The 19,219-nt window shown below is 44.9% G+C and overlaps 1 long non-coding RNA gene across 1 annotated transcript; it reads left to right on the top strand.

Annotated features, from left to right (window-relative positions):
• The first annotated feature begins 1,248 nt into the window (after positions 1-1,248).
• Positions 1,249-16,323, top strand: LOC122683906. The gene is made up of 4 exons (XR_006337869.1): positions 1,249-1,408; positions 8,543-8,614; positions 8,764-8,863; positions 14,441-16,323. It is a non-coding gene; the product is annotated as an uncharacterized LOC122683906 (long non-coding RNA).
• The last annotated feature ends 2,896 nt before the right edge of the window (positions 16,324-19,219 follow it).

Raw genomic sequence — 19,219 nt, 5'->3', positions numbered from 1 at the left:
GCTTTGTATCAATTTAGCTCACCACCATAGATTATATATCTTATGTCAAATCTCTTGCTTGTTGGAAGATTCTCAGACTTCAGGGTCTAGTTTTTTCTCCTTCTACACTTGCAGGTTACAGATAAATAAAAAGTATTGTCTCTAGTGGATCTGTGACATAAATAGGTTTGCTCTACACCCCATTCTCTCCCCAGCCACCCTCTTTCTGATACTACCTTGCTGGAATTTCTGATGCTAAAATCCGCCCCATCCCACGAGACACAGCGTTGGTTCCAGGCTCTCCGTCAGCTGTCCACAGCTCTCCACTTTAATTCTGGGCTTCTCCCTGGTGTTCTTCACCAGCTTTTCCAACGTTCACTTACATGACTGGAGAACTGAGTGGTCCTTGAGGTTCCAGCAGCTGCTACTGTAGCTGAGGCAGAGGAAGGAATCTTGTCCTTATTACCCACGCACAGGAGATGGTCCTGATACACATATGCTGGCCCCAAGTCTCCTTCCTGGAAGCCCTGTCCTTCCTACTGAACCAGAAGGGAAGAAGGCAAGGCATAACCTTTAAAAGGATGACATTGCTGTTAGGGACATGATATACACTGGTTAGAACCAACAAGGTCCAAGACGGTGAAAGATTTGACTTCCAATAACCTATATCCTTTGGACAAAGAGATCAAACCAGTCAGTCCTAAAGGGAATTACCCTGAATATTCATTGGAAGGACTGATGCTGAAACTGAAGCTTCAATCCTTTGGCCACCTGATGTGAAGAACTGACTCATTGGAAAAGACCCTGATGCTGGGAAAGACTGAGAGAAGGAGGAGAAGCAGAGAGCAGAGATCAGATGGTTAGATAGCGTCACTGACTCAGTGGACAAGAATCTGAGCAAACTCTGAGAGATAGTGGAAGACAGAGGAGCCTGGCATGCTACAGCCCATGGGGTCACAGAGTTGGACCCGAAACTGAAAAATAACAACAAACCTTTGTTATAATATATTAACATCTAATGACATGCCCACCAGTGCCATGACAGTTTCAAAGCCAAACATAAAAGGCCAAAGAATGGGTGGTGGCCCAATTCCTGAAAATCCCTGCCCCTCCCTGAAAATAGTTGGAATCATCCTCCCATTCATTACTTTATGAAATTACCCAGCCCATAAAAACTAACCACATGGTATTTCAGAGCCTCCTGCCTTCTGAAATGGCCCACACTCCGTCTGCAGAGTGTGTTTCTCCCAGGATCACTCTTTCCCTTTTGAGAAGAACCACATTCTATCTATGGAATGTGTTATCTCATTATGTGAACCCGTGTACCTATCACATTGCCTCTCACCAAATTCCTTCTGTGCTGAAACAAAAACAACAACAGCTACAACAGCAAAAACAAAAACTAAGCTTCATTAAGTCCTGAGACCAGGTGTGTGATCTTAATTAAAAGATGGTGGATTTGCATCGCAGCCTGTGGGTTCAGGTCCCAGTCTGGGTTTTGGCTGGGTTTGAGTCCTATCTGAGTTGTGTGGTTTCACTACTATCCCAGGGTTATAAGGGCAGGAGGAGGGAGGCACAGTTCCTTACCAGACTCTGAGGACAAACCTAGAAATCTCAAGACTAGAAAGGGGTTTACTGATTTTATAGACTTTATTTAATTCAGCAGGCACCTTTGAGGACCTACTCCATGCCGAGCACTTTTCTAGAAATTGAAAATAAGTTCTCAGCTTTTGGGGGGCTTCCCTTGTAGGTCATCTGGTAAAGAATCCACCTGCAATGTGGGAGACCTGGGTTTGATCCCTGGGTTGGGAAGATCCCCTGGAGAAGGCAAAGGCTACCCACTCCAGTATTCTGGCCTGGAGAATTCCATGACTGTATAGTCCATGGGGTCTCAAAGAGTTGGACACGACCGAGCGACTTTCCCTTTCACTTTTCTCAGCTTTTTTAGAGCTTATATTCTGGATGACTGGAGGCTGAAAGGGTGCAAGGTGACAAGTGACAGAGGTCAGCTTCTGGTATTCTCCTCTAAACCAGCTGAAACCCCAGTCAACTTCCCAGATCCTGAAGCTTTGAGATGTTAACATGCTGTGTTGTTTGTGCAGGTGTACTGAACAAAGAGTTCCTCTGGGACACATTTTAAAAGATAAAATCCAGGTGTCAGCGGTGTTTCTGGTTCCCTGTTACGGTCAAGCAAGACCCTTCAGGCAGAAACTGTGGGTGTGGAGGGATTTATCACTTTCAGGTGTGACTCAGACACTGAGAGCCAGGGTGGGTCTGGTGGTGAGAGTCCTTCCTCCTCTGGGGCAGGGATGGGCACACTGCAGCCCATGAACCAAGTCCAGCCTGCCTCTGGTTTTAAATAGTTTTATAGACACTCAGCCATGTGCATTCATCTGTGTATTGTCTATGGTTACTAGCCATATGCTGCAGTGGTGGAGTTGAGGAGATACAACAGATATGAAGCTGGCTGCAGAGCCTAAATTTTATTATTTGAGCCTTCATAGAAAGTTTACAGACTCCTTCGGAATAATGGGTCTGTGCATGAAAAATGTTGCCTGCCGTCAGTAAACAAAGGAAGTTGCAGCCTTCAAGCCACCACAGCTGCCCCCAGTGGCAAGCCCCGAGGGCGCTCAGGATGGAGCCAAGCAGGCTGCCTCCGGATGGCAGCCACCCCCAGCTGTGCACCCTGAGGGCATCTGGGTGGGAAAGAAGAGGATACTGGCCCCAGCTATTTGAGGGCAGATCAAAGGAATGATTTCAGTGAGCCCAGACTCTTGCATCTTTCCATACACAGATCAGCTCAGTTCAGCAGTCACTCAGTCGTGTCTGACTCTTTGCGACCCCATGAACCATAGCACACCAGGCCTCCCTATCCATCACAAACTCCCAGAGTTTACCCAAACTCATGTCCATTGTGTCGGTGATGCCATCCAGCCATCTCATCCTCTGTCGTCCCCCTTCTCCTCCTGCCCTCAGTCTTTCCCAGTATCAGGGCCTTTTCAAATGAGTCAGCCCTTCGTATCAGGTGGCCAAAGTATTGGAGTTTCAGCTTCAACATCAGTCCTTCCAAAGAACACCCAGGACTGATTTCCTTTAGGAGGGACTGGTTGGATTTCCTCGCAGTCCAAGGGACTCTCAAGAGTCTTCTCCAACACTACAATTCAAAAGCATCAATTAATTCTTTGGCGCTCAGCTTTCTTTATAGTCCAACTGTTACATCCATACATGACTACTGGAAAAACCATAGCCTTGACTAGACAGACCTTTGTTGACAAAGTAATGTTTCTGCATTATTAATATGCTGTCTAGGTTGGTCATAACTTTCCTTCCAAGGAGTAAGCATCTTTTAATTTCATGGCTGCAATCACCATCTACAGTGGTTTTGGAGCCCCCCAAAATAAAGTCTGACACTGTTTCCACTGTTCCCCCATTTATTTGCCATGAAGAGATGAGACCGGATGCCATGATCTTAGTTTTCTGACTGAGAAGTGCTAAATTCATTAACTTGAGATGTCTGGTTTTCTTTGTTTAATAGTAACGTTTTGACATTCTGACTACCTGGCCTCTGTTGCAAATCTCCCTTTGTTTCCTGGCTCCTCCCTTATCTTCCCAGAGCAATCACTCAGAGCTGTCTGAGAGGTTGCCTCCCAGGCCTATGTCCTCAGTTGTATCTGTCAAATAAAAGGCAATTCTCAACTTTTAGGTTGTGGATCTTTTCAAGTCAACAGGTTGTGTTAGTCTGGGGGCTTTTCACTTTGCTGACCCCTGGTTTTTCCAGGTGACAGTCTCGCCTGCTCTTCTGTACTATTGAATTCTAGTACCTCGCTCACAAGCACTCAGACACCCCCAAACTCATGGAATTTAACTCTGTACAACAGGAGCTTCTTTCCCTTGGAAATCCATGTCCCCAGCTCCATGAAGTTTCTTGGGTTCTGTCCCAGCCCCCCAGTCTCACCCTTCATGTGCCCAGATTCTCAGAGGTCTGCCTTCACGTCCTTCCTGTTCATCCTCTTATCTGTATCGTCCCTAACCACCACTTTAGTTAATGTCTCCACCACCAGCCAGTGAGTGGGGTTTTGACTAGTAGATAAATGGAAAGGAAATAAGGAAGCTTACTGAAAGGAAGAGAAGGGAGGTCTCCAAACACTCAGAGATGCAGAATGCTCATCTTCTAATTTTTAGCTTGTGCAATTCATTTCAGTCGACAGTTCTCAAAGTGTGGTCCCCGGACCAGCAGCACCTGCATTACCTGAGACCTCGCAAAAATGGAAACTGTCTCTCAACCCTAGAGCTACTCAGTCAGAAACTCTGGGGTGGGGCCCAGCAACCTGTATTGTTAGCAAGCCTTCCAGTTGATTCCCATTCATGCTAAAGTTTGAGAACCATCAAACATTTGACTTTTTTTCTTCCTATAATTTTTCAGGACCTACTAGGAAGTCGAAATCTCAAAGCAGTCTTCGAATTCCTGATATACCCTTATTTTTTCACATGATTACTAAGAAAGTGAATGTTGCATGTTGAGATGCACTGGCTGAAGCATTTTAAGGGAGCCATCACATACAGTAATGGCATTACTGATTAAGAACTGTATTCACCGCAGAAAGGATCATTAACTGATTTTATGACACTTAGGAGGGCTAATGTTTAGCTCACTGATTTATGAACATCACATCAGTGTCCCTTTTAAAAGTTAAATCTCTGTAGTTTTTGATCACAGTTGAGGAGACGACATTGATTGATTATGTGTATTAGTGCTCCGTGACTACAAACAACTCCGCGTATTGTCCCAGGAGGCTGTGAATGAGTCTCATTACAGGTTCCCATGTGAAGGCAAAGAGTCAGACATGACTGAGAACTGAACAAAAGCAACAATGTAAGGGCACAAGAAAGGGAAGGCAATGGCTGCGCCCTTCTTGCCCTGGGTAAGATTGATGCTGCCCCTGAGGCTGCTGACTCTTAACCACTATTACCCTCTTTTAAAGGAAAAAAAATCCCTGCCTCTTGGCATGCTGAGTTTCAATGTTTGGGATTTCCAAAGTGCAGTCTAAATGAGGAAATGGAAGTGAGCACTGGAAGCCTTTAGTCCATTGTTTGGAATATTTCCCTGGTTATGTAGATGAATGATGAGTGAAAACTTTGCAAGAAGGAGGGCCCCTTCCAGGGTCCAAGAGTGGCTCTTATCTATTGCTGTTGTTTAGTTGCTAAGTTGTGTCTAACTCTTTGCAAACCCTTAGACTGCAGCATGCCAGGCTTCCTTGTCCTTCACTATCATCTCCCTCAGTTTGCTCAAACTCATGCCCATTGAGTTGGTAATGCCTTCCAACCATCTCATTCTCTGTCTCGCCCTTCTCCTTCTGCTTTCAATCTTTTCCAGAACCAGGATCTTTTCACTGAGTTGGCTCTTTGTATCAGGTGGAAAGTATTAGAACTTCAGCTTCAGCAGAAGTTCTTCCCATGAGTATTCAGGGTTGATTTTCCTTTCCAGACCTGTATTGACTGGTCTGATCTCCTTGCAGTCCAAGGGGCTCTCAAGAATCTTCTCCAGCACTGTGATTCAAAAGCATCATTTGTTCTGTGCTCAGCCTTTTTTATGAACCAACTCTCACATCTGTACATGACTACTGAAAATACCATAGCTTTGAACATATGGAAGTCAGGGGCCTTAGGAAGCATCACTACCAACAAAGCTAGAGGAGATGATGGAATTCCAGTAGAGCTATTTCAAATCCTAAAATATGATGCTGTGAAAGTGCTGCATTCAATATGCCAGCAATTTGGAAAACTCAGAAGTGGCTGGAAAAGGTCAGTTTTCATTACAATGCCAAGGAAAGACAATGCCAAAGAGTGTTCAAACTACCACACAATTGCACTCATCTCACACACCAGGAGAGTAATGCTCAAAATTCTCCAAGCCAGGCTTCAGTAGTACATGAACCATGAACTTCCAGATGTTCAAGCTGGATTTAGAAAAGGCAAAGGACCCAGAAATCAAATTGCCAACATCCACTGGATCATCAATAAAGCAAGAGAGTTCCAGAAAAACATCTAATTCTGTTTTATTGGCTACGCCAAAGCCTTTGACACTCTGGATCACAATAAACTATGGAAAATTCTTCAAGGGATGGGAATATCAGACCACCTTACCTGCCTCCTGAGAAATCTGTATGCAGGTCAAGAAGCAACAGTTAGAACTGAACATGGAACAACAGACTGGTTCCAAATTGGGAAAGGAGTACATCAAGTCTGTATACTGTCACCCTTTTTATTCAACTTATATGCAGAGTACATCACGTGAAATGCCGGGTTGGGTGAAGCACAAGTTGGAATCAAGATTTCCAGGAGAAATACCAATAACCTCAGATATTCAGATAACACCACCCTTACGGCCAAATGTGAAGAAGAACTAAAGAGCCTCTTGATGAAAGTGAAAGAGGAGAGTGAAAAAGTTGGCTTAAAACTCAACATTCAAAAAACAAAGATCATAGCATCTGGTCCCATCACTTCATGGCAAATAGATGGGGAAACAATAGAAACAGTGACACACTTTATTTTCTTGGGCTCCAAAATCACTGCAGATGGTGACTGCAGCCATGAAATTGAAAGACTCTTGCTCCTTGGAAGAAAAGCTATGACCAACCTAGACAGTATATTAAAAAGCAGAGACATTGCTTTGCCTACAAAGGTCCATCTAGTCAAAGCTATGGCTTTTCCAGTAGTCATGTATGGGTATGAGAGTTGGACTATAAAGAAAACTGAGTGCTGAGGAATTGATGCTTTTGAACTGTGGTGTTGGAGAAGGCTCTTGAGAGTCCTTTGGAATCGAGAGTCCCTTGGACAGCAAGGAGACCCAACCAGTCCATCCTAAAGGAGATCAGTCCTGAATATTCATTGGAAGGACTGGTGCTGATACTGAAACTCCAATACTTTGGCCTCCTGATGTGAAAAACTGACTCACTGGAAAAGACCCTGATCCTGGGAAAGATTGAGGCCAGGAGGAGAAGAGGATGATAGAGGATTAGATGGTTGGGTGCCATCACCGACTCGATGGACATGAGTTTGAGCAGGTTCCAGGAATTGGTGATGGATAGGGAGGCCCGGCATGCTGCAGTCCATGGGGTGGCAAAGAGTCAGATACAACTGAGCAGCTGAACTGAACTGATATGGACCTTTGCCAGCAAAATGATGTTTCGGCTTTTTAGTATGCTGTCTAGGTTTGTCATAGCTTTCCTTCCAAGGAGCAAGTGTTTGCAGGCAAATTCTTTGCTGTCGGAGCCACCGTGGAAGCCAGCTCTTATCTAATGCTCAAAAATGAATTTTCCAAGGAGCTAACACACGCTGACAAAGCAAGAGAGTTCACTGAGAAGGAACACCGAAGTGGAGAGTAGTAGTGTTGGGGAACCCAGGAGGACTGGTCTGCCACATGGTTCACAGTCTCAGGCTTCATGGTAATTGTTTAGTTTCCTGGTTGTCTCTGACCAGTCACTCTGACTCAGGGTCCTTCCTGGTGGCACATGCATCACTCAGTCAAATGGATTCCAGCAAGAAGGATTCTGAAGGTTGGTAGGACCACAGACTGAAATCTCCTCTCTACTCTTGCTGCTGCTGCTGCTAAGTCGCTTCAGTCGTGTCCGACTCTGTGTGACCCCATAGATGGCAGCCCATCAGACTCCGCCATCCCTGGGATTCTTCAGGCAAGAACACTGGGGTGGGTTGCCATTTCCTTCTCCAATGCATGAAAGTAAAAAGTGAAAGTGAAGTCGCTCAGTCATGTCTGACTCTTCGCGACCCCATGGACTACAGCCCACCAGGCTCCTCTGCCCATGGGATTTTCCAGGCAAGAACACTGGAGTGGGCTGCCATTACATTCTCCGCCTCTCTACTCTTAACTTTTCCCAAATTCTTCCAGTTGGTGGTAGCTTGTTGGCTCCATGTTCCTTACCAGGACATCCTATTGTAACATAACTGATGTAAGTGGTTACTATTGTGCCTGGCCATGGTGGGCAGTTTGGGTCAGTGGTCCCCCTAACAGAAAGGTCCCATCACACTTTCTTGATCTGGTGATAATGCCCTGACTCCTGTTTCCAGGTGCTCAGACTCGAAGGATCTCCATGACCAAACTTCTTCCTCTGTCTTCACTTTAGGTTTAATAATTACCATCATGTGCTTTTTCTTTCATCTGTATCCCCCAAACACATGGGATTTTCATGGTCAGCATGATGTTTTTCTGTTATATCATTAACTAAAATAAATAAATAGTACTCCTCTTCTAGTTGACTTGGTAGCAATTCATTATTAGAATGGCAAAGGGAAAATATCAGGTAATTTCAGGTCTTCCCATGCTCACCCCATTGATTCAACTGTCACACAACTTGAAAAACAACAAGACAATTCCCCAGTTATATGTCCTCTACTTGGATGGTGACTATCCTTACTGACTCAATATGATTTGCATCTGTTTGTGATGAAGCACTTTATACATGTGACCAAAATGCCTTTGTTAGAAATAGGAACATACTAGCACTACTGTACATTTACTGCTAATTTTTATTTTATTCCCAAATAGAATATAGGCTATTCTCAACTGAAGGTTTGGCTGACTACACCTGTGAACAAAATTTTGCCTGATGCCTGTTGGGTAAGTAAAGTTTTATTGGAACACAGCTATGCCTCTCTTTTACATATTACTTAATGCTGTTTTTGTGCTCTCATGGTAAGGTGGAATAGCTGGGACAGAGGTTGTATAGCCTTTAAAGCCAAAAAAATTTACTGTCTGACTCTTTGCAGGAAGTTTGCCCACCCCTGTCAACTGCACCACTTAATGCCTCCAAGAGAGACGACATCACAGGGTTAGGCACAGACTGGCTTCTTTATGACATGAAATCAGGTAAAGGATGCTGCTTTCCTGTTTCAGCTCTGCCGATGTCACCAAAGTCTTGGCTCCCTGTAACCGATGCTGAATAGAAATACAGAGACAGAGTTTGGAGGGAATGAAAGATGGCTTTATTCCTCTGCCAGTCATAGGGGGAAGACACGGCAGGCTATCATCTCAAGAACTGTGCCCCACCCTCAACATGGGCAATCGGGGGGGATCATAAAGGTGGAGCTCGCAGTCCGGGGTATATGGTGAGGCACAAAGTAGTGAGAGTCTTGCTTTCTTCTTTTTCTTGCCTTTTTTCAAAACAGTTAGAGCTGCTGTCAGGTAGCCCAGTAATCTGGTCTGTTTGTCTCTGGTTTATCAGCCTATGAGCTTTTTTCTTAAATGTAAAAAGCTACAAGGGGTAGTCTGTTACAAGCGAGCACAGATTCTCTTCCTATATAGGTCATTACAGAATATTGAGCAGATTTCCCAAGTGCTATACAGTAGGTTCTTGTTAGTTATCTATTTTATATATAGTAGTGTATGTGTGTTAATCCCCAGCTTCTAATTTATCCCTCCTTCCCGTGTTTCCTCTTCGGTAACCATAAGTTTGTTTTAAAGATCTATGAGCTTATTTCTGTTTTGTAAGTAAATTCATTTGTATCATTAAAAAATTTGATTCCACATATGAGGATATCGTATGATATTATCTTTCTCTGTCAGACAAACTTCACTCAGTATGATCATCTCTAGGTCTGTCCACATTGCTGCAAATAGCACTATTTTGTGCTTTTTTTATGGCTAATATTCTCTTATATGTATGTACCACATCTTCTTTATCCAGTCATCTGTTGACAAGTAGCTACATTTTTGGGGCAATTTGTTATGCAGCTATAGATAACCATTACACGGGAAAGAAAAAAAAAAAACCCAGAATGAGGGAACGGTATAGCTTTCAGCTTGATAGAACTTGTTCAGTCTGCTTTACTTAAGTTAAATACAATTGGAGAATATTATGCAATTAATAAGTTATCCCCCTTTAGAAGCAGATTGTTAATTTGACATGAGCTCAGACACCCCTACCTATTTTCAAACACATGCTGGGTCTCTCTGTCCTCTCATCGGTTTGCATGGTGTGCTGGGTCTTCAGCTATCTTCACGCACAGACCTAATATCTCAGCTCCTGAAGGAAAATGGTCTTATACATATGAACTGGCTAATATTTATACAAAAGAAGATGCCAGAAAAATGCCTACTTTGTATTGAGCTGCTGCTATTTCTTTCTTTGAAAATCAAACGATGGCACATCACGGATACAGGTTTGGACTTTGCGGACATTCCCGCTTTGACCCATGTTCACTTGGTGGAACAGCTGTCGTGCTGGGCAGCTTCTAGCACCTGCGCTCGGCAGAGGAGCCGTGCACAGCGGGTCCTGGGCAGCTGCAGCTGCCCCAGCATCACCCCAGCTGGATCCGCTCACCCCGCTGCCCCTTGGACCCCTGGCAGCTGCCTGGGTGGCTGTCAGCCAGAGCTGTGAGGGGGCGGGGGCAGGGCTCGGCTGCCAGGGCTGCTTGGCCCAAGATAAGCTGCTTCTGGAAAAGACAAATCAACTCAACTTGTTCGCTTTGCTTTTCTTCTTTCATTCTCATCTGCAGAATCTTGAAGCTATTTTCTGAACATGGGTACATGCTTAGAAAACACACAGACCTGGACACACGGATACACACGCAGACACACACACCTTCATTCTCGTGTTTGCTTCATGTGGATGGTTAGCAGAGCTGAAGAGTCCTCTAGAGCTTGTCGTTCCAGTGCCTTTAAACCAGCCATCCCTTGCTGTACCTTGGGGGTGATTTTTAAATGCAGATTTGGGGTCCTGTCCTGACCTAGTTGAACCAGTCACTGGTGTGGCATCTGTATTTATGACAGATGGAAATTTGTCCATCACCATCTCCACCCACCACCAAGTGGCCACATGTGTTTGGTGAGTGGTGACCTGTTTTAGTTTGTGCTGCTGTTATCAGGCTTCCCAGGTGGCGGAGTGGAAAAGAATCCGCCTGCCAGTGCAGGAGAAACAGGAGACGCGAGTTCGATCCCTGGGTTGGGAAGATTCCCCTGCAGTAGAAAACAGCAACCCACTCCACTATTCTTGCCCATGCATAGAAGAGTCAGGCGGGCCACAGTCCAAGGGCTCGCAAAGAATCAGACACGGCTGAGCGACTGAGCACACACGCTATAACAACGTACCCTATGGACTCACGGGCTTAAACCAGAGATGTTTATTTGCTTGTAGCCCTGAAGGCCAGCAGTCCAGGCTCAAGATGCCTGCAGACTGGTTCCTTCTGAGGCTGGGAGGCAGAACCTGGTTTCAAGAGTCTCTCCTCAGAGGGTAGACAGCCGTCTTCTCCGTGTCTCCTCACAGGGTCTTGCCCCGTGTGTGTCCAAATGTCCCCTTTTTATAGGGACACCCATCTTATTGGATTGGGACCCACCCTAATGACCTCATTTTAATTTGATTATAGCCTTTAAGACCCTCTCTCCACATACAGTCATGGTCTGAGGTACTGGGGTCAGAACTCTAACATGTTTTTTTGGAGGATACAATTCAACCCATTAAATACTTTGAATGGTAACGGATCCAGCTTTTGCTTTTTTCCAGACTTTGGAGTTTTACCCTTCACTTCCTCCAGAAGCGCCCTGCCTCAACAGTCAATAATGAGGTGTTGAGAAACCATGGGTTGCTGGGTGGCTATAGCCCATAATAGACAGTATGTCCTGAATCTTCCACAATAATAACATGATCATGGCTATGTTTATGGGCACTTACTATCTGTGCAAAGTGTCTTACATGCATTATTCAATTTTAACTTTCATAGCAAACTTTGAAAAAATTGCTGTCATGTCTCCTAATTTAGAGATGATAAGACTGAGGCATAAGGAAATTGGGGAATTTGCCCAAGACCTCAGAACTAGGGCTTCCCTTGTGGTTCCGCTGGTAAAGAATCCGCCTGCAGTGCGGGAGACCTGGGTTTGATCCTTGGGCTGGGAAGACCCCCAGGAGAAGGGAAAGGCTACCCACTCCAGTATTCTGGTCTGGAGAATTCCATGGACTATATAGTCCATGGGGTCACAAAGAGTCGGACATGACTGAGCGATTTTCATTTTCAGAACTAGTAGATGCAGGTTAGGGCCCCAGTCCAGGTCAGAATAATTCTAGAAGCCATGCTTTTCTCTATTGTACATTAATTGTTATAAAGTTCTCAGTTCAGTTCAGTTCAGTCACTCAGTCATGTCCGACTCTTTGTGACCCCATGGACCACAGCACACCAGGCCTCCCTGTCTTTCACCAACTCCTGGAATTTGCTCGAAGTCATGTCCATTGAGTCAGTAATGCCATACAACTGTCTCATCCTCTGTCATCTTCTTCTCCTCCTGCCTTCAATCTTTCCCAGCATCAGGGTCTTTTCCAATGAGTCAACTCTTTGCATCAGGTGGCCAAAGTATTGGAGTTTCAGCTTCAATATCAGTCCTTCCAATGAACACCCAGGACTGATCTCCTTTAGGATGGATTGGTTGGATCTCCTTGCAGTCCAAGGGACCCTCAAGAGTCTTCTCCAACACCACAGTTCAAAAGCATCAATTCTTTGGTGCTCAGCTTTCTTTATGTTCTGATTGTTACCAAAGCCTCTTTGCATTTAGCTGGTCTTTCTTCCCTATCTCATTGGTCTAACTTTTTTGTCCCCCTTCTGTAGCCTGAGTGACTACACTCTTTCCTCGTTGTCAGATGCTTCCATAAGGTTTCTAGGCCCTTTTGAGCCCTTAGTTTTCCAGGGCCCACACCCCTATTCTTTCCTTAGGTGCATGCCCAGTGTCCTCTGACCACAGTCCACCTCTTGGACCCCCCAGTTTGCTGATATGCATCTTAACGTGTAGTCCCGCTGTAGACTGGAGCTAGGCTCACACAGTCTTGCTGTAAGTGAGCTGACTTATTATGCTCAGAGTAAAGAAACATCTCCCAGCCAAGTGTGCTTGTTGTTCCATCAAAACAGATCACGCAGCTTCTGTTCCTTCCAGGTAAGTACATCGGAATATGGGCTAAGCACACAATGTGGGCCAGGACTCTATGTATACATCACCCTAAGCAATGCATTCCCACTGTGTTGACCAGGGCAAAGTTACAAACCAAGACAAGTGAGCCCCAGTATTCCAGGGACAAAACCCTACTGTTGGGACCATTTCTGGGGTTTCCAGCTCACTGTACAGTGCCGACCACAAACTCCCCTCTTAAGTGGGCTTATCACGGTTGGAATTATCTGGAATTATCCAGGGCTTTTTCCAGCCTCTGGAACTGGGAAGGACTCTCCTTCTCACCATCTTACTCTCTTTGGCCATTAAGAAAACTAAGATCATGGCATCTGGTCCCACCACTTCATGGGAAATAGATGGGGAAACAGTGGCTGACTTTATTTTTCTGGGCTTCAAAATCATGGCAGATGGTGATTGCAGCCATGAAATTAAAAGACGCTTACTCCTTGGAAGGAAAGTTATGACCAACCTAGACAGCATATTAAAAAGCAGACATTACTGTGTCAACAAAGGTCTGTCTAGTCAAGGCTATGGTTTTTCCAGTAGTCATGTATGGATGTGAGAGTTGGACTATAAAGAAAGCTGAGCACTGAAGAACTGATGCTTTTGAACTGGATGTTGGAGAAGACTCTTGAGGGTCCCTTGGACTGTAAGGAGATCCAACCAGTCCATCCTAAAGGAGATCAGTCCTGGGTGTTCATTGGAAGGATTGATATTGAAGCTGAAACTCCAATACTTTGGCCACCTGATGCAAAGAGTTGACTCATTGGAAAAGACCCTGATGCTGGGAGGGATTGAGGGCAGGAGGAGAAGGGGACGACAGAGGATAAGATGGTTGGATGGCATCACCGACTCAATGAAAATGGGTTTGGGTAAACTCCAGGAGTTAGTGATGGACAGGGAGGCCTGGTGCGCTGTGGTTCATGGGGTTGCAAAGAGTTGGACACCACTGAGCAACTGAACTGAACTCTCTCTGGTTTATACAATTGCCCTTTAGGTAACCTTAGAATTCTAGAGATGGTCATTGTCCCACATTCGTGGTTTTGTACTTGGCTTGCTGAGTATGGAGGAGATTGACATCACCAGCTTGTGCAGGGCTATTCAGCGTGGTTAATTTCAACGTCTATCATGGGACAAGAGCCCAGTTGCTAGCCCTCCTTCCCCTGCCTCCCAAACAGTGATGAGCTCTGGCTCCAGGCTTTCTAGATTCTGGGTACCCTGTAGTTGAACAAGACACATAAGTTTCCTGCCCTCGGGGGCATTCTAACGGTGGATTGACAGGTGATAAACAAGTAAACCCATGAAGTGTGCTCAGGTTGTGTTAACTGAAATGATGGAAATAAAACAGGATAATGGAGGGTGTATGTGTGTGTGTGTGTGTCTGAGCCTTCTTCTACCAAGTTTGTCCAGTGCTCAACTTTCCAGCTTCTAATTTTTGCTTTCTTAGCAGGCCTACAGTCTCTTGATACATCCTGTGTCACTACCAGCTCACCTGTCTCATCCCTCTTTGTTTGTCAGGTGGAGTTCTGCAAAGTGAGTTTTGAACTTACCCCAATAGTGGAATTAAATTAAATATGCAATCAACCAACTTAAAACTACAAGTGGTTCCTGCCAATGTTTTCACTCAGCCCGGCACGATTCTGGACTTCAGATATGATATGAACTCCTCGACACCACCTCTATTTTGTGAGACCTGGTGGAAGCAGAGTGGAGCCCTGGGGAAATTGCAGAGCCCAGCAAGATGGTCTTTGTTTCCTGTTCCTCTGCCCTTTTAACTCCTTGGCAATGCCCCTGTCCACCTCTCAGCCCTCTTCATCCTGGATCCGCTCCACTAATCAAAACAAGAAAAAAGAGGCTATCATTTATTTATGGTTAGGAGGAAAATCAGAGTCAGGGTTACCAGGCCTGGGACCCTCTCTTCAGGAATAATGGTGCATTTTTCAGTAACCTCCACAGTTCTCATCCTTGAGGACCTCCAGCTTCACCAAGCAAGTTCTAGGTCAGGGACCCTGGCAGGTCAGCACACAAGGAAAGAGGAGCTATGAGGCTAGTGCTGGCCCTGCCTACATCAGTCAGGCCCAGACAAGGCAGCCAGGGATGGGATCCATATCAGAACAAATACTGCCTTCCATGGAGGGCAAAGGCCCTCAAGTCCAGGGATGCAGAGAAGGCTTTTTCAGGCCTTTTTCCTGAGGCTCAACAGGGCAGAGCTGATGGTCATATTGAGTCCTAGAGCCCCTACTTGGGCTATAACTCAGGGAAAATGATCTCAGGCTGTTTTTTTTTTTTTTTAATTAACATTTTAGGCACCCACTCTCCTCTTGTGGGGTGGGAGGTTCTACCCTTTTTAAATGACATCTCAGACATGAGCCACCTAAGCTGCCTGTCTGCTGGGCACTGGGGGTGGGGTGGGAGTCTAGGCGCTGCCCTGAGCCCAGTCTCCAGGTCTCTGGGAGACCCTGCTCTGGGTTGGAGCAGTTCCCAGGGCGACCTCGCAGGCTGCTTCTGAGCGGTCACTGGATGGGGTCAGGTCATCTCGGCTACTTCAGGGCTACTAACAGCGTGGCCCAAGCAAGGGCTGGGGCATCCGGGCTCCCCGGGCTGCAGCCCCAGGCCAGAGTTCTGCCCTGTGGGGTGACCACCTCTCTTCCTGGCTCTCCCCACTGGCTCCCTCCCTTTGCTGCCTTCACAGAGGCTGGGGCTCCCTCTCCCCTCATTCCTCCCCTTCCTTTAGCCTCTGTTCTTTCCTCCTCCTGTGCAAAGATTTCCAGCTCCACAGAGCTCATTTCCTGAGTATCATCTGTCCATCTTTGGACTAAGTCTCTGCCTCCAGGCAGAGGCACCGGAAGCTTGGACCAAAACTGGAAGCTGGAAGTGAGAAGCAGGAAGCAGTTGTTTCTGCTGCTTCCAGATTCCTTCCTTTGGGGCTCAGGAAACTTCACCCCGGTCAAGACCAGTGAGATTAGGGATGCAGAGAATCCTACCCTTAGGGCTAAACTGTAGAAAATATTCAGGAAGATGGTTAACCAGGATGCTGATTTCAGCTACAAAGTAAGGTGAGATAAGAAAAATTATCAGGAAGCTACTGCAGAAATGATTTCAATAACTATCATATAAATGAGTGACATGATCCATGGTTACTTGTCACGGGGTGGATAAACAAGTATGCACATCAAAAAATGTCAACCTAACTTTAAGGCAAGTTTTCATTAATTATAGAGGCAAATCCAGCTGATATATGTCCCACTTTCCTGGTGAATTCTCAGGTAGCATGGTCTAAAAGACAATTAGAGACACTGGCCTGTAATGAACACTGTGTGGACACCTCATTGTGAATATTTTATCAAACATGTTACTTGGGTTTCCTTCTTTTCAGAGTTTACACGTCATGTAAAAATTGAGTGCAAATAAAACTGTCCTGTCATGTAGTATTTCAAATGCTCTCTAAGATCTGTTTCTAAAGCATGCACTCTCAAGGGGAGTAATTCTGCACTCAAAGGGGGGTGAAAATCATTTTTAATGCATCATTTATATAGCTTTTTATGAACAAAGCACAGATATATAATACATAAGTAGATATACAGTATGTCTTTAGTATTAATATTTCATTGGGGAGTGATTAGGACAAAAATATCTAAAAAGAGTCTTTGAGGGGTAGAGATGATAAAAAAATAAGTTGAGAAACACTACTTTAAATGGATGATACTTTTATGAAGGTCTCTATTTTAAAGTATTATCTCCTAGTTAAGTTTTAAATTAGAAATCCAGATTTTCAGATATTGCGCTGCTTAAAACAAGACAGATCTATAGCAAGTCACTTACTGCTAGAAGGCAACATCCATCCCTCTTTACCACAGCTTGGAGGCCCCCAGGAGAGTCTTCCAGTTGGGAAATCTGTGCCATGCTGTTTTAAAATAATAAGGCTGCTTAGTGTCCACAGCCCGTGAAAGCAGTCTCATTATTGTTTTATGGTCAGATCTCTTTGGTAATAATAGTACTGATAATTACAACATGGTGTTTCATCAAACCAAGACTCAATTGATTGTAAGATGTGCAGTTAAAGCTTGACACAATGCCAGGATGCTGCAGACTGTCATATGCATGGAAGAAACGTTAAAATGTGGGAGAATGGGATCAATGAAATGTATAAACAATAGCTGACAATCAGCGAACCTTCACCACGTGCCTGGTGTATCTCACTGAAGACTTTCAACAGTAATGCCGATTACACATGATGATACGTATTACTACCTCTGTTTTTCAGATGAGGATAACTGAGATTCAGAGAGGTTAAGTAACTTGCCAAGGATTGTACAACTTTAAAATAGTGGAAGAAGGAATTAACTAGAGGACTCCAGGACCCTCTTGCCTTTATGTTTTGAGGAACACGCGGCTGCATCTTTTCCTGTTCTATCCCCTGTTACCTGGAAAAGCAGATTCACCTCCATTCATTCAATGTCCAAGTTTCTGGAAAAATGTACAAGACAGAATGCTTGTAACTTTCAAATTCAAGAGGCGGAAGTTATTTTATAAAGAAATGTTTTGGAAAGAATGCTTTGATAAGGTGGCATCCGCATGCCCTCCTGACCTAATTTAGCTTGAAGTTGGGGTTGGTCCTGACTCCTACCTCCTACCGTGGGATTGTGGCTGGACGTTCACCTTTTTGAGTCTGAGTGTCAGTCCTAAAGTTTGAGCCTCATAAATCTAGGCTCTGATAGTCCAACAGTGTCATTAATAAGCTCCTGGAGGATGAGACATTCAACCCACATTTCTAATAGGTTTACAGTCTTCGGCTTGGGGTTGCTGTCTGGGGGTGGTGTTCTGTTTCTATGACTTCTTTGCCTTCATTCAGATTGCTGTTCTGTAAAGGATCCTGGCTGTCCAGAGTATATTTAGCTCATACGGCAGCAACACTTTCTTAACAGTATAGAGATAACCAATTATATAGTTTATATTGGAATTGAGGATTTTGCCTCCCTCAAGAATATTATAATCTTAACTACTGTTTGAGGCTCCATTGCTTTTAGATAAATACAAAAATGCGTTTTCTCTTCCCTTATTCCAGTGAGCGGTTTTTCAAATGGACTGTAACCGAGGCTTTTTCTGTTTGCATTGGGAGCCATCTCAGGTTTATTTAAAAAACCTAATAAAAATGTGAGCTGCAAAGAACTGGGCCAAAGCAGAGGAATGAAAAGAATTTGTTTGATGAGGATTTTGCAGAACAGAGGGACAAGGCTGTTGCTCACAGAAGGACTTAGTTTTTTTCTCAGGAGGGGGATGTTTACATCTGTCCACCCCAGCTAGTCACTCCAGAAGGTTCACAGTACCCTTCGCCCTTCATACAGAGTGATCCCGCACATCTGAGGCAGAGACTCCTTCCACGTGACCTCTGTTAGATTGGGGTCCCTTTCTAGTAAGTTCTTTTCTGACTCTGTGCGTTATAAAGCCATTTGAAGTTATTTTAAGCCAAAACAAACAAAAATTTCATAAGATGATGTCTCCCTGAGCTTACCTGGTGATGTTTATTCTGCCAATTTCTAGACAGAAAAGCATCCCACCTATGTTAACTATTATTGTTGTTGTTCAGTCACTAAGTCACGTCTGACTCTTTGCCACCCCATGGACTGCAGCATGTCAGGCTTCCCTGTCCTTCACTGTCTTCTGGAGTTTTATCAAACTTATGTCCATTGAGTCAGTGTTAACTATATATTTTGGCAAAAGTCAAAAGGACCGTTTTCCCCCTTAAGGTTTATCCATGGCTTTTGTTTACTTCAGTAAATATCGTCAGTTGAATAAATAAACTTTGGCCAGCAGCTGGGCTGGTGTTTTGCTTCTGTTTCTTGTGAGGGTTGAGTATTGTGGTCTTTTAACTTGCACTCACATCACCCGTGATTCCCTGGTACCCGAGCGGAAAGGATGCTCACCACAGTTGATCCGAGGAGTCTCTTCCTGACCATGCTTTCAGTGACATCATGTCAGGGCCTGAAAGTAGCCTCGAGGGAGCATTTACACCCCAGAAATTGGCAAGCCCTAAAAATCACAGCACACTTCCCTTGTGGCTCAGGGGTAAAGAATTTGCCTGCCAAGCAAGAGACCTGGGTTTAATCCCTGGGTCAGGAAGATCCTCTGGAGAAGAGAATGGCAACCCACTCCAGTGTTCTTGCCTGGAAAATCCCATGGACAGAGGAGGAGCCTGGCGGGTTACAGTCCATGGGGTTGCAAAGAGTCAGATATGACTTAGCAACTAAACAACAGCAACAAATCATGGCCTCCCCACCGCTCCCTGAGAGTCTGTTA

This window comes from Cervus elaphus, chromosome 25 (assembly GCF_910594005.1).
Source record: "Cervus elaphus chromosome 25, mCerEla1.1, whole genome shotgun sequence".
NCBI lineage: Eukaryota > Metazoa > Chordata > Mammalia > Artiodactyla > Cervidae > Cervus > Cervus elaphus.
This window is presented reverse-complemented; position numbering and strand designations above follow the sequence as displayed.